General features: G+C 33.9%; 1 protein-coding gene across 5 annotated transcripts in view; it reads left to right on the plus strand.

Annotated features, from left to right (window-relative positions):
* The window catches only part of LOC127733912 (toxin CfTX-A-like), a 179763-nt gene that overhangs the window by 161214 nt on the left and 6263 nt on the right, over nt 1-12286 (plus strand). The gene's annotated exons all lie outside the window — the stretch shown is intronic.

A 12286-nucleotide genomic window follows, 5' to 3' on the forward strand; every position in this document is an offset into this window, starting at 1 on the left:
CAATAGATATAGAGTGTTCGTTATAAGTGTTGATATATTTTCTTTTAGCATATTTGATTGATATTGCACCCAACAAGTATGATGACAGAAGGGGAAGAAATAGAAGGAGACTATGAAGAAAATGAAGATAACTTATCAGATCTGGTAACATTTTATATTCTAGCATGCCTACTAAGGTGTAGAGGCACTATTTAAGAGACCTTGCTTGACAGCATACCTGCAAGGAAAACTATATTACCTTTTACTTGCAGTACCTTCTTTTCAATTAAAATTTAGATCCATGAAAAACTAAATCAAATGAAACCTGAAAATATGTACATGTACACATGATTTTAGCTCCCCCTAAAATACAACAGAATTTTTGCAATTTCTTGAGTTCTCAGAACGTATAATCTGTAAAAATAAAGCTTATGTCGGTCAGGGGACCTGTTCAAACATTTTTCATTTAGTTATATATGAGCTCACTATGGTTGATAGGAACTAGAACTGTCTTTCGGGAACATGTCTTTGGACAAACAAACTTCGAAAAGCAACGACAGCCCCATCTCAACTGATGAGTCAAATATTTTAAATTTGTTTGGGTTCAAGAAATTTGAAGTGCCTCCTTTCTTGTGCCGACATATACCATCCGCAACTGGCAGGAATGACGACATTTGTAAATTGAAAGAAATTATAGACTACATCATTGTAACGACAGGACGTATAAATGTTCCACATGAAGAAGTTCACAGAATACTGTTTGGCCCAGACAACAAAATAGGCGCACATCTACTAGAAATTGTTGAAGATCAAAAATACAACCATTTCTTACCAGAATTTCCTCTCCTCCATTTGAGTAAAAAAAAAACACCCTTTTAAGTTCATACAAATACACAGGACTTCTTCAACTACTGATGTACATGTGTGATGAAGAGAAAAGGGAATGGCCAAAATTAATAACCATGGATCAAATAGATTTTGCAACGAAATATGTACGCCGACTGTCATTGTCTTTTCACATATCATTTATCTGCAGATTTCTATAATGCTTAACGCAGGAGGAAGCGCTGGCTGTCATAGATATGCTAGAAGAAGGGAAAATTGAAGAAATTTCTCGTCTATGGAGTAGTAAGTTTCAGGATTTTATGAATACTTGGATAACTCAAAATTGCACATTTGCTCTACATGCAGGCATGATGCAACACTGTGATGAAGTTGTTGCTGTCTACCTTTCAGAACGATTGGGTGGACATACAGGCTACAATTTACTTCTTGGAGCTGTAAAAAGATCCCTTCCCTTCTCATTTCTGAATAGTGCAACTTCTTATGGCCCATATTGTGCTCAGTTACTTCTTCAACATTACAGTGCAGGACATTTCCATCAATGTCTCAAGAAAGCACTTTACTCAACACCTATCATGCCTATCGGGAACAGCGTTGTAAATTTTGCATGTGATTCTAAAAGAGAAATAGATCATCAAGATGCCATCCGAGGATTCTGATCAGGATCATCAATGACATCAGTTATAGGTCGTATGTCACTAGTAGATTATTTCAATGAAACTCATCAAATAAGATCAAAGATTCACCAAAGATGAAGAACTTGATCTTCCATCACTGTATTGGATACCTAAACTACATAGGTGTCCTTACAAACAACGGTATATTGCTGGGTCTTCCAAGTGCTCCACGAAACCTCTTTCTAAATTATTAACATCTATTTTATCAGCAATCAAAGCCAGGCTTCAAAGTTATTGTGAAACTGCCTATTCTTGAGGTGGCGTGAATCAGATTTGGATACTCAAAAAATCCAAAGATCTTTTAGTGTACATACAATCTAAGACTCTCTCATCTTGCAATAGTATTAAAACATTTGACTTTTCTACACGTTACACAAGTATTCCCCATTCCAAACTAAAAGACAAATTGGTAATGCTTTGTTTCATAAAACAGAATTGCGAACGTAGATACAAGTATCTTGTCTTGGGGAGGGAAAAATCCTACTTTGTAAAGAATCACACTGATTCAAACAAAAAATTCTCTGAAACTGACATTATCAAGATGCTTGATTTCTTGATTAACAACATATTTGATACGTTTAGGTGACGTGTTTTTCAACAGACTGTCGGCATTCCAAAGGGAACCAATTGTGCCCTCTTCTTGCCGACTTGTGTCTTTATTATTATGAGATTGACTTCATACAGGAACTTCTTAGGAAGAAAGATAAGAAGTTAGCAATATCCTTTAACTTTACTTTCCGCAATATAGATGATGTTCTCTCACTAAATAATTCAAAATATGGTGACTATGTTGAACGCATCTATCCCATCGAACTAGAGATAAAGGATACAACAGATACAGTTAAGTCTGCCTCGTATCTTGACTTACATCTAGAAATTGACAATGAGGGTCGGTTGAAAACAAAAACTTTACGACACAAGAGATGATTTCAGCTTCCCAGTTGTGAACTTTCCATTTCTATGTAGCAACATTCCAGCAGCGCCTTTATACGGGGTATATATCTCCTAATTGATACGATATTCCCGGGCTTGTATTTCCTATCATGATTTCCTTGATAGAGGGTTGCTGCTCACAAGGAAGCTATTACACCAAGATTTCAAAATGGTGAAGTTGAAATCATCCCTTCGTAAATTTTACGGACGCCATCACGAGTTGGTTGACCGTTATGGAATAACCGTTTCACAGATGATATCGGATATGTTCCTCATGTCGTAATTACAATCCACTTCCTTTTTCACTACGAATGTGACCTACCGAATTAGACTATTTACCGGATTTGTAATAACATGAGAAACACGACGGGTGCCAGATGTGGAGCAGGATCTGCTTACCCTTTAGGAGCATCTGAGATCACCCCCCAGATTTTGGTGGGGTTCATGTTGTTTAGTCTTTAGTTTTCTATGTTGTGTCTTGTGTACTATTATTTGTCTGTTTGTCTTTTTATTTTTTAGCCATGGTGTTGTCAGTTTATTTTCGATCTATGAGTTTGACTGTCCCTCTGGTATCTTTCGCCCCTCTTTCATACAAACTCCAAAGAAGACTCAAATGTTGACTGGACATTATCAGAAACCGACCTGCATCATATTATTCCAACAGTTGCTCTAATTCTTCGATGCAATGGTTTATGTTTGGAATAAAATAATTATCCAGAAAATGTTTACAGTTCATATAAACTTATTCTCTCATCGTATGTATTATATAATACAACATCAGATATCGGATAATACCTGATAAAACGCTATCTAGCAAACAATAGCTTCCTAGGAATAACTATGGATGACATACTTGAACTAAATGAAACTAGTGGACGGCCCTCTTTTGTCCGAAGAGTAAAACGTTCAAAAGGAGTCACAATCAAAAGAACTGCCGAAAAAGTGACATTTCAAACCAAGACTGAACGTCAGGTGAAGGAGAAAAATAGAAAAGCATTACTAAAAAGAGAAATGCAGAGGGCAAGTTTTCTTAGTTCTGAAATGAAAATGTGCCAAGCATTGCTTAAACCAGACTGTACAAAGCCAAAGGTTATGAAATCCAAAGGAATGCAGCAAGCAATAGAGATTTTATGGCAGGAATTAAAATGCCAACAAAATCGTATTGTGCTAAATCTTCAATCTGTACCAAAACATATCACTGACACAATGGAACTTGCGACAATAGAATTCGCTGATGTTAAATTTCAAACAAAGGTTACCTCAGGGACACAGCATATAAAGTATGTTCAAAATGCAGTTATAAAACCAAACCTTTCGACAATTCCCAGCAGCAGAATGAATTATACTTTGTGAAGACAAATATTCCTTTACGCCTGATACCTTAAAGGCAGCTACACACCAACAGAGAACTTTAAAAGCAAAAACAGCCATTGCTCATCTGAGAACATCTCATGACATGATAAATCAGGACCAATTTCGAAAAGAAGATATCGTGAATACCAGAGAAGGAAAGACCATCATGAGTACTTATTGGACTGCTAATGCGAATCAACTTGAAATTGGGGCTGATTTTCTGCTCGATATTGGCAGTGAATTAAATATGAATATAAAAAAGAAGATGTGGTATGATTGCCAATGAGACAACTCTCCACAAGAGACCAAATGACACAGAAATTAACAAATATAGGTCACCATACGGCCTTCTACAATGAGCAAAGCCCATACTGCACAGTCAGCTATAAAAGGTCCCGAAATGGCAATGTAAAACAATTCAAACGAGAAAACTAACGGCCTAATTTATGTACAAAAATGAACGAAAAACAAGTATGTAACACATAAACAAACGACAACCACTGAATTACAGGCTCCTGACTTGTGACAGGCGCATACATACAGAATGTGGCGGGGTTAAACCTGTTATTGGGATCTCAACCCTCCCCGTAACCTGGGACAGTGGTGTAACAGTACAACAAGAACGAACTGTACAAATCAGTTGAAAGAGGCTTAACTCATAAGATGGATAAACATACAAATACTACAATTGCAATTGAAGGTGGTTCCATGAGAACAAAGTGTAGAATGCAAATGTCAAAACTATACTATTCCAATGCGATGCTCATTTAAGAAAACTTGTCTTAAGCCAATTATACAAGATCTAAATGACATACACCAAAGGAAAGTTTGACTGGTTGTGTATGAGCAAAACAGGGCTGTACCTTGTATACAGCAGGTATTTGAACAGGTATTTGAAGAGTGGACAGTTGTGGTTGCCTCCTGAATCAGGCATTGAAAGGATTGCAGATATCATCAATCTGCAAATTGAGTATCTATCAACGGCAGAAAACCCTATGGATTTATTACCAAACTTCCTAGGAATAGACTGTCTACGCAAGAACGAAGACGATGAGGTGGAATATTACTTTGGCCCTGATAGTAAATGGAATATTAGTGAAATAATTGGACAAAAGCAGCGTATGGAAGACACTCCACAAAAAGGAAGAAGAAAAAAGAGAATGACCATATCTACGCCTGTCAAATCTAAGTAGAAAGTTCTTTGGACTAGATTAAAATTGGACCTTTCCTGAATAGTTCTAATAAAATATGTTTATTTACATAGTAATATGTCATACCGTATATTTACTTTAAGTTGCCATTATATACTTTTATGATAATTGCTTTTTTTTTAATTTAGTAGATCTACCTATACGAATAAAACTAAACACATAGTTAAAATGAAAGATCTCAGGTATTGCCTTTACATAGAATTATCAATATTTCTTTTTTTCCCATATAATGATTTGCATTTTTGCCAGCAACTGGAGATTCATAATTATTTCAATGGTTCATGTGACATTAAGACGTATTCATACTTAATATGAATGTAATATGTGTTGCTGGACAATAAGCACATCAAATTACGCAATCAATCAGTTTTTCATTTTGACCTAAAACACATCTTTATTAAAAATTGCTTTTTATTTAAAGGAAAATCTGGCCTAAGGACTGTTTAATTTTTTATACCGTATATAAAGGCAACAGTAGTATACCGCTGTTCGAAACTCATAAATCGATAAAGATAAAAACAAATCCGGGTTACAAACTAAAACTGAGGGAAACGCATCAAATATAAGAGGAGAACAACGACACACCAAAAACACAACATAAAAATGTAACACACACAGAAACGAACTATAATATAACAATTGCCATTTTCCTGACTTGGTACAGGTTGAACCTGGTTTTGTGGCATGCCAAACCTCCCGCTTTTATGGCAACGTCAAACACAACACCAAAACGACAACATCACATGACAGGACCACAATACAAATAAATGGGAGAACATATAGGACAAAGAAACACACAAATAATATCTAGAAGAAGGTACTAGGCTTAAAATTCAATACGCCAGACGTGCGTCTCGTCCACACAAGACTAACCAGTGACGCTCAGATAAAAAAAGTTTGAAAGCCAAACCAAGTACAAAGCTGAAGAGCACCGAGGACCAAAACTTCCAAAAAGTTGCGCCTAACATGGCCAGGATTTTCTGCCTGGGACAAGAACATCCTTATTATTTAGAATAATTTATAATTTTGCAAACAGTAAATATTATAAAATGACTATATAATAGATATACATGATAAAACCAAAGTGGGGACTAACTACAGAATAAAAACGGATACATTACATCAAACAACTTAATCCAACATATAAAAATACACAGCCGAGTTAGCTAAAGCTTCAACGCACAAAGTGACGTCACATTTGAAATTCTAAAAATATATGCATTTATATATAAACAAGTCTTAATTGAAAACAACGTTCAAACCTATGATTGCGTTGGATAAAAACCGCACTTTTTATACGTGTGCATGCAAAACAAATTTCTTGGTAGAGGGGTCTATATACAGCACAAACAACATTTTCCAAAAGACCATAAAAGTGAAAAAATATATATTTTAAAAAACGTATTTGACTAGCAGGTCGAACAACTGATGTTCTTAAACCCTGCTGACTGCCATTGGCGATTGCCAAATAAACGGATCACAAGATGCAACAAAATGGATCTTATAATTAAATTATTACTAAACAGAAAACAATAAAATTGCGGAAAAGATGGTATACCGCAAACATGAGGTGCAAAAATTTGTTCACCATATCCGGATTTCGACAATTAATGTCTCTTCAATGATGTTAGGAATCGAAACGGTATTTGGAAGGCCATATAATTTACCTCAATTAAGGATAGACTCTTGAATTTTGAAAGAGTCGAAATAGGATGAACGGATCATATAAACCCGAAGGCAAATATAATACAGGCCCAAACGAAAAAATATAAGAACAAGTCTAAATTGCAAACAACGTTCAAACCTATGATTGCGCTGGATAAAAACCGCAATTTTTATACGTGTGCATGCAAAACAAATTTCTTGGTAGAGGGGTCTAAATACAGCACAAACAACATTTTCCAAAAGACCATAAAAGTGGAAAAATGTATATTTTAACAAAACGCATTTGACTAGCAGGTCGAACAACTGATGTTCTTAAACCCTGCTATATATATATAACTTTGTGAGATTATTATTAATAATTCATTTACTTTTTTTGTTCTTGTTGCAATATATATTTGAATATCTAGTTATAATTTACATACACATGTACATATGATATAAAAACATTTCAATCAAATAATGAGTTCTTATTCAATGACACGAAAGTTGTTTCATTTTCTGTTCAATTATTCTTTCTTTTAATATATAGACATTTAATTTCCCACAGCAGGTTGTGTTTTACACATATGAATTAAATATGACTTTTATATTATTCTTTATATCAGCTCCACACAAATATACTTTTCTTCTTCAAATAAACTAAACACATAATTAATTAAATAGTCACAATTAAGGATCAGTGCTGTGTATTTACTATTAATTCATTTATACAACAATTATCACTTGAGAATCGGGTTAACAAAACATGTGGTTTCTTACAAATTTAAATTGAAGTGACAGTTTTATTTGAAATTATGGTATTTCCTAAGTGATGCAGATGATAAGCCCAACATCATTTTGATGTGATATCTGGGGCTTGGATGCAAGACTGTTGAGGCTGATCATTTGATAACTATGTCCAATGTATATGTTTTTGTCAGGAATATATGAAAACAGTTGCAAGAGCGAAACAAAAGTATATGAAATAGACTATAAAACGGCTGAAATTAAGATTTGAGCATTGCTGTTTTTTTTATGTGAACCGTGTACAAAATATTCTATTCGACGGTACTAAGAAGACAAATGTATATTAGCCTTTGATTTTTTTCCTAACTAATATTTAAGGGGTATTTTGGCAACATTTAGCAATAAAAAATACAAAAACAAATATCTTTTAACGTCAGCTCAAGTATGCCCCCTTTTAGGTATGCCTAGATACATGCAATTTAATCAAAGATGAGGAGAAATGATTAAAGACAGAGTCCTTGACAGAATTCCAGTTCTTACAGTGGGTTAATGAATCCTACCCCTTAAACAGAAGAATAAAAAAACAGTTAAAATTTGATATAGACAATAGGTTCATGGTGACCAGCAATTTTCATCTGATACAGATTTCCACCACCTAACCTATTAATTTACATATTCAATTTCTACAATATCTCGAAAAATACAGCGATGCTCCAGAAATCGTTATTTCGTTATACTGACATATACTGAAATAAAATCGGAATCTGTGCATTAGTCTATAAATAATGGCAATAGTAGTATACCATAAAAATTCATAAATCGATTGAGAAAAAAACAAATCCGGGTTACAAACTAAAACTGAAGGAAACACATCAAATATAAGAGGAGAACAACGACACAACAGAAACACAACACTAAAATGCAACACAAGATATATAAGAGGAGAACAACGACACAACAGAAACACAACACTAAAATGCAACACACACAGAAACGAACTATGATATAACAATGGCCATTTTCCTGACTTGGTACAGGACATTTCAAGAAAACATGGTGGGTTGAACGGACAGAGAATTACGCTAAATAAACAATACAATATAGTACATTTGGACAACGAAACAACAGAAAGACTGAAGTGAACAAACAACAAACGACAACGCAACACACACAGAAACAATCTTATTACTATATACCCCTACTGCTTACGTTCAAAAGTTTGGATTAAAAATACAGTTTTTCATCATTTAAAATGATTTTCCTTACAGTTACCCCCATTTGCCGAAAACTATACTTTTTGAAAACTTGGGGGGCATTGAACAGCATATTTTAACTGTTTGGCTGTGTAAACACGCGGTTTTTGATTAATTAAGTTCGATTTATGATTATTAAAGACTTGAGGCTGATTATTTTATAACTATGTCCAATTTATATGTTTTTGTCACGAATATATGAGAACAGCTGCAAGAGCAAAACAAAATTTTATGAAATAGACTATAAAACGGCTGAAATTAAGATTTGATCATTGCTGTTAAGTTTTTTTTTATATGAACCGTGTACAAATTATTCAATTCGACGGTACTAAGGAGAAAAATGCATGGCCTTTGATTTTTTACCTAATTCTGATATTTTAGGGGTATTTTGGCAACATTTAGCAATAAAAAAATACAACAATTTCGCTTAACGTCAGCAAAAATATGTCCCCACCCTTTTTTAGATATACATAAATACATGCAATTTTATTAAAGATGAGGATAAAATTGAGAATGGAAATGGGGAATGTGTCAAAGAGACAACAACCCGACCACAGAACAGACAACAGCAGAAGGCCACCAACAGGTCTTCAATGCAGCGAGAAATTCCCGCACCCGGAGGCGTCCTTCAGCTGGCCCCTAAACAAATATATATACTAGTTCAGTGATAATGAACGCCATACTAAACTCCAAATTGTACACAAGAAACTAAAATTAAAAATAATACAAGACTAACAAAGGCTAGAGGCTCCTGACTTGGGACAGGCGCAAAAATGCGGCGGGGTTAAACATGTTTATGAGATCTCAACCCTCCCCCTATACCTCTAGCCAATGTAGAAAAGTAAACGCATAACAATACGCACATTAAAATTCAGTTCAAGAGAAGTCCGAGTCTGATGTCAGAAGATGTAACCAAAGAAAATAAACAAAATGACAATAATACATAAATAACAACAGACTACTAGCAGTTAACTGACATGCCAGCTCCAGACTTCAATTAAACTGATTGAAAGATTATGTCTTCATCATATGAATATCAGGCACAATCCTTCCCGTTAGGGGTTTAGTATCATACCATCATAACATATATGAGAAGAACATAACCCGTGTCATGCCAACAACTGGTTTTTAAATAAATGTGTTTAGTGCAGATGCAAAGACCCTATAAGTGAATCAATATCAACGCCAAAATATGCAATCTTTAATGACCTGACAACAGTATCGTAACTATATCCCTTCTTAATAAGTCTATTTAAAGGTTTTGTTAGTTTCAGAGGTGAATACTGACATTTTTGTGCTTTATAAAGAATATTTCCATAAAAAATTGGATGTGAAATACCTGAACGTATAAGAAGTCTGCATGTTGAGCTATATTTACGAATGATGTCCTTATACCGATGATAAAATTTAGTAAATGTTTTGACTAGTTTGTGATATCGAAAACCCTGGTGTAATAATTTTTCAGTAATACATACATTTCTCTCGTTAAAATCTAAAACATTGTTACATACACGAGCGAATCGTACAAGTTGAGATATATAAACACCGTAAGATGGTGACAAGGGATCGTCACCATCTAAAAATGGATAATTAACGATAGGAAATGAAAAATCATCTCTTTTATCATATATTTTAGTATTAAGCTTTCCGTTAATGATATAGATATCAAGATCGAGGAAAGGGCAGTGGTCATTGTTAGTATTAGCTTTATTTAAAGTAAGTTCAACAGGATAAATTTCTTTAGTATACATACTGAAGTCGTCATTATTGAGAGCCAAAATATCATCCAAATATCTAAAAGTATTATTAAATTTGTGTATCAGATGTTGTTTCGATGGGTCTTTACTGATTTTTGTCATAAATTGTAACTCATAGCAATACAAAAAAAGGTCCGCAATAAGTGGTGCACAGTTAGTCCCCATTGGAATTCCGATAACCTGACGATATACGGAATCTCCAAAGCGAACAAAAATGTTATCTAGTAAAAATTCAAGGGCATATATAGTATCAAAGCATGTCCAATTGACATAGTTTTTTTGTTTATTGCTACTAAAAAATGACCTAAAAGAGTTTGAACATATATATTCACATTCTGACTTTTTAAATGCCCATTTAATTAGGTGTGTGAATTTTTTCTTAATGAGAATGTGAGGCAATGTGGTATATAGGGTAGAAAAATCAAAACTTTGAACAGATTCAAAATCACCAATATATGCATGCAATTTATCAAGTACTTCCAACGAGTTCTTGACACTCCAAAAGTAATTAATTCCACTATTTTCGAAGGCCTTATTTGAACAATTTATTATCAGGTTTTTGATTGTACCATAAATATTCAAAGACAGAGTCCTTGACAAATTTTTTGTTCTTACAGCGACTTAATGAATCCTATCACTTAAACAGAAAAATAAAACAAACAGTAAAAATTTCATAAAGACTATAGATTCACGGTTGCCAACAATTTTTCTTCTGATACAGTTTTCTACTGAGTAACTTTATTTACAATTCAATTTCTACAATATCTCGAAAAATACAGCGATGCGTCAGAAACCGTTATTTCGCTATACTGACATATACTGAAATCAAATCGGAATCTGTGCATTAGTCTATTACTATATGCCTGTCCTGCTTACGTTCGAATTTTTTGATTGAAAATACATTAGTTCATCATTTGAAATGATTTTCTTCACAGGTTCCCCCATTTGCAGAAAACTGGGGAGGAGGGTTGAGGGGGGGGGGGGGGGGCATTGACCAGCCCATTTCAACTGTTTTGCTGTGTTTAAAACGATAAAAACTGCAAAACACATATGGTGCCGCAGCTTTTTTGATAGAAAAATGGCATTTTTTAAGGGTACTCTATGATTCTGGAATTTTCGAAATAGTATTAATGAACACAAACCCTTGCTTAATTTTGCACAGAAATTTTGCTCATCACTGAGAGCCAATATCCAAAACTCATTTCTAACTATTTCAATTTTGTTTTCTAATTAACATGGCAGCAGAAAATAAAGTGACTTCTATCTATTATAATTGTTGTGAAAACTAAGTGGCGCCACTCATCTTTAATTCCTTTCTTTTAACCTTTCGCTTCCGCCCTGCCAGCCCGTATTCTTATTTTGATTAACAGTCAATAAACGATTCGGTAATTTGTTTAAGGAGCAACAGATAGTGACTTTACTTGTGTGTATGGTTGATACAAATGTAGCTGTATATAGTGTTTGTTTGTTTATAATCCCTAGACTAAAAAATGTTTGTACAAAATATTCACACAGGTGATGTGGTATTTGAATTTATCATCATTTATTGTTTAATATAATGATTCTATACTATATATATGCGTATTTGCATTACAATTTATATGATTGATTAATATCTTTTGTTTAGATTAATAAACACCACATTTGGATGATAGTACAGGCTTCTAGTTTTATAGCCCATTATATCATTATTTACACATAATATAAATTTTATTTATTTATTTATCTATTAAATGACAATTTGTCGCACCTGGGACCTACATGAATAATGTAGACTCTTGGTTCCAGGTTGTCTATTCCTCCATTTTTTTTGAAATATCAAAGACTGCAAACTAATTCTATTTTCAAAGAGACCATTATTTTATCAAAATGCTTATTGTATTTCGATA

This window comes from Mytilus californianus, unplaced genomic scaffold, assembly GCF_021869535.1.
Source record: "Mytilus californianus isolate M0D057914Y unplaced genomic scaffold, xbMytCali1.0.p SCAF_3, whole genome shotgun sequence".
Lineage (NCBI taxonomy): Eukaryota > Metazoa > Mollusca > Bivalvia > Mytilida > Mytilidae > Mytilus > Mytilus californianus.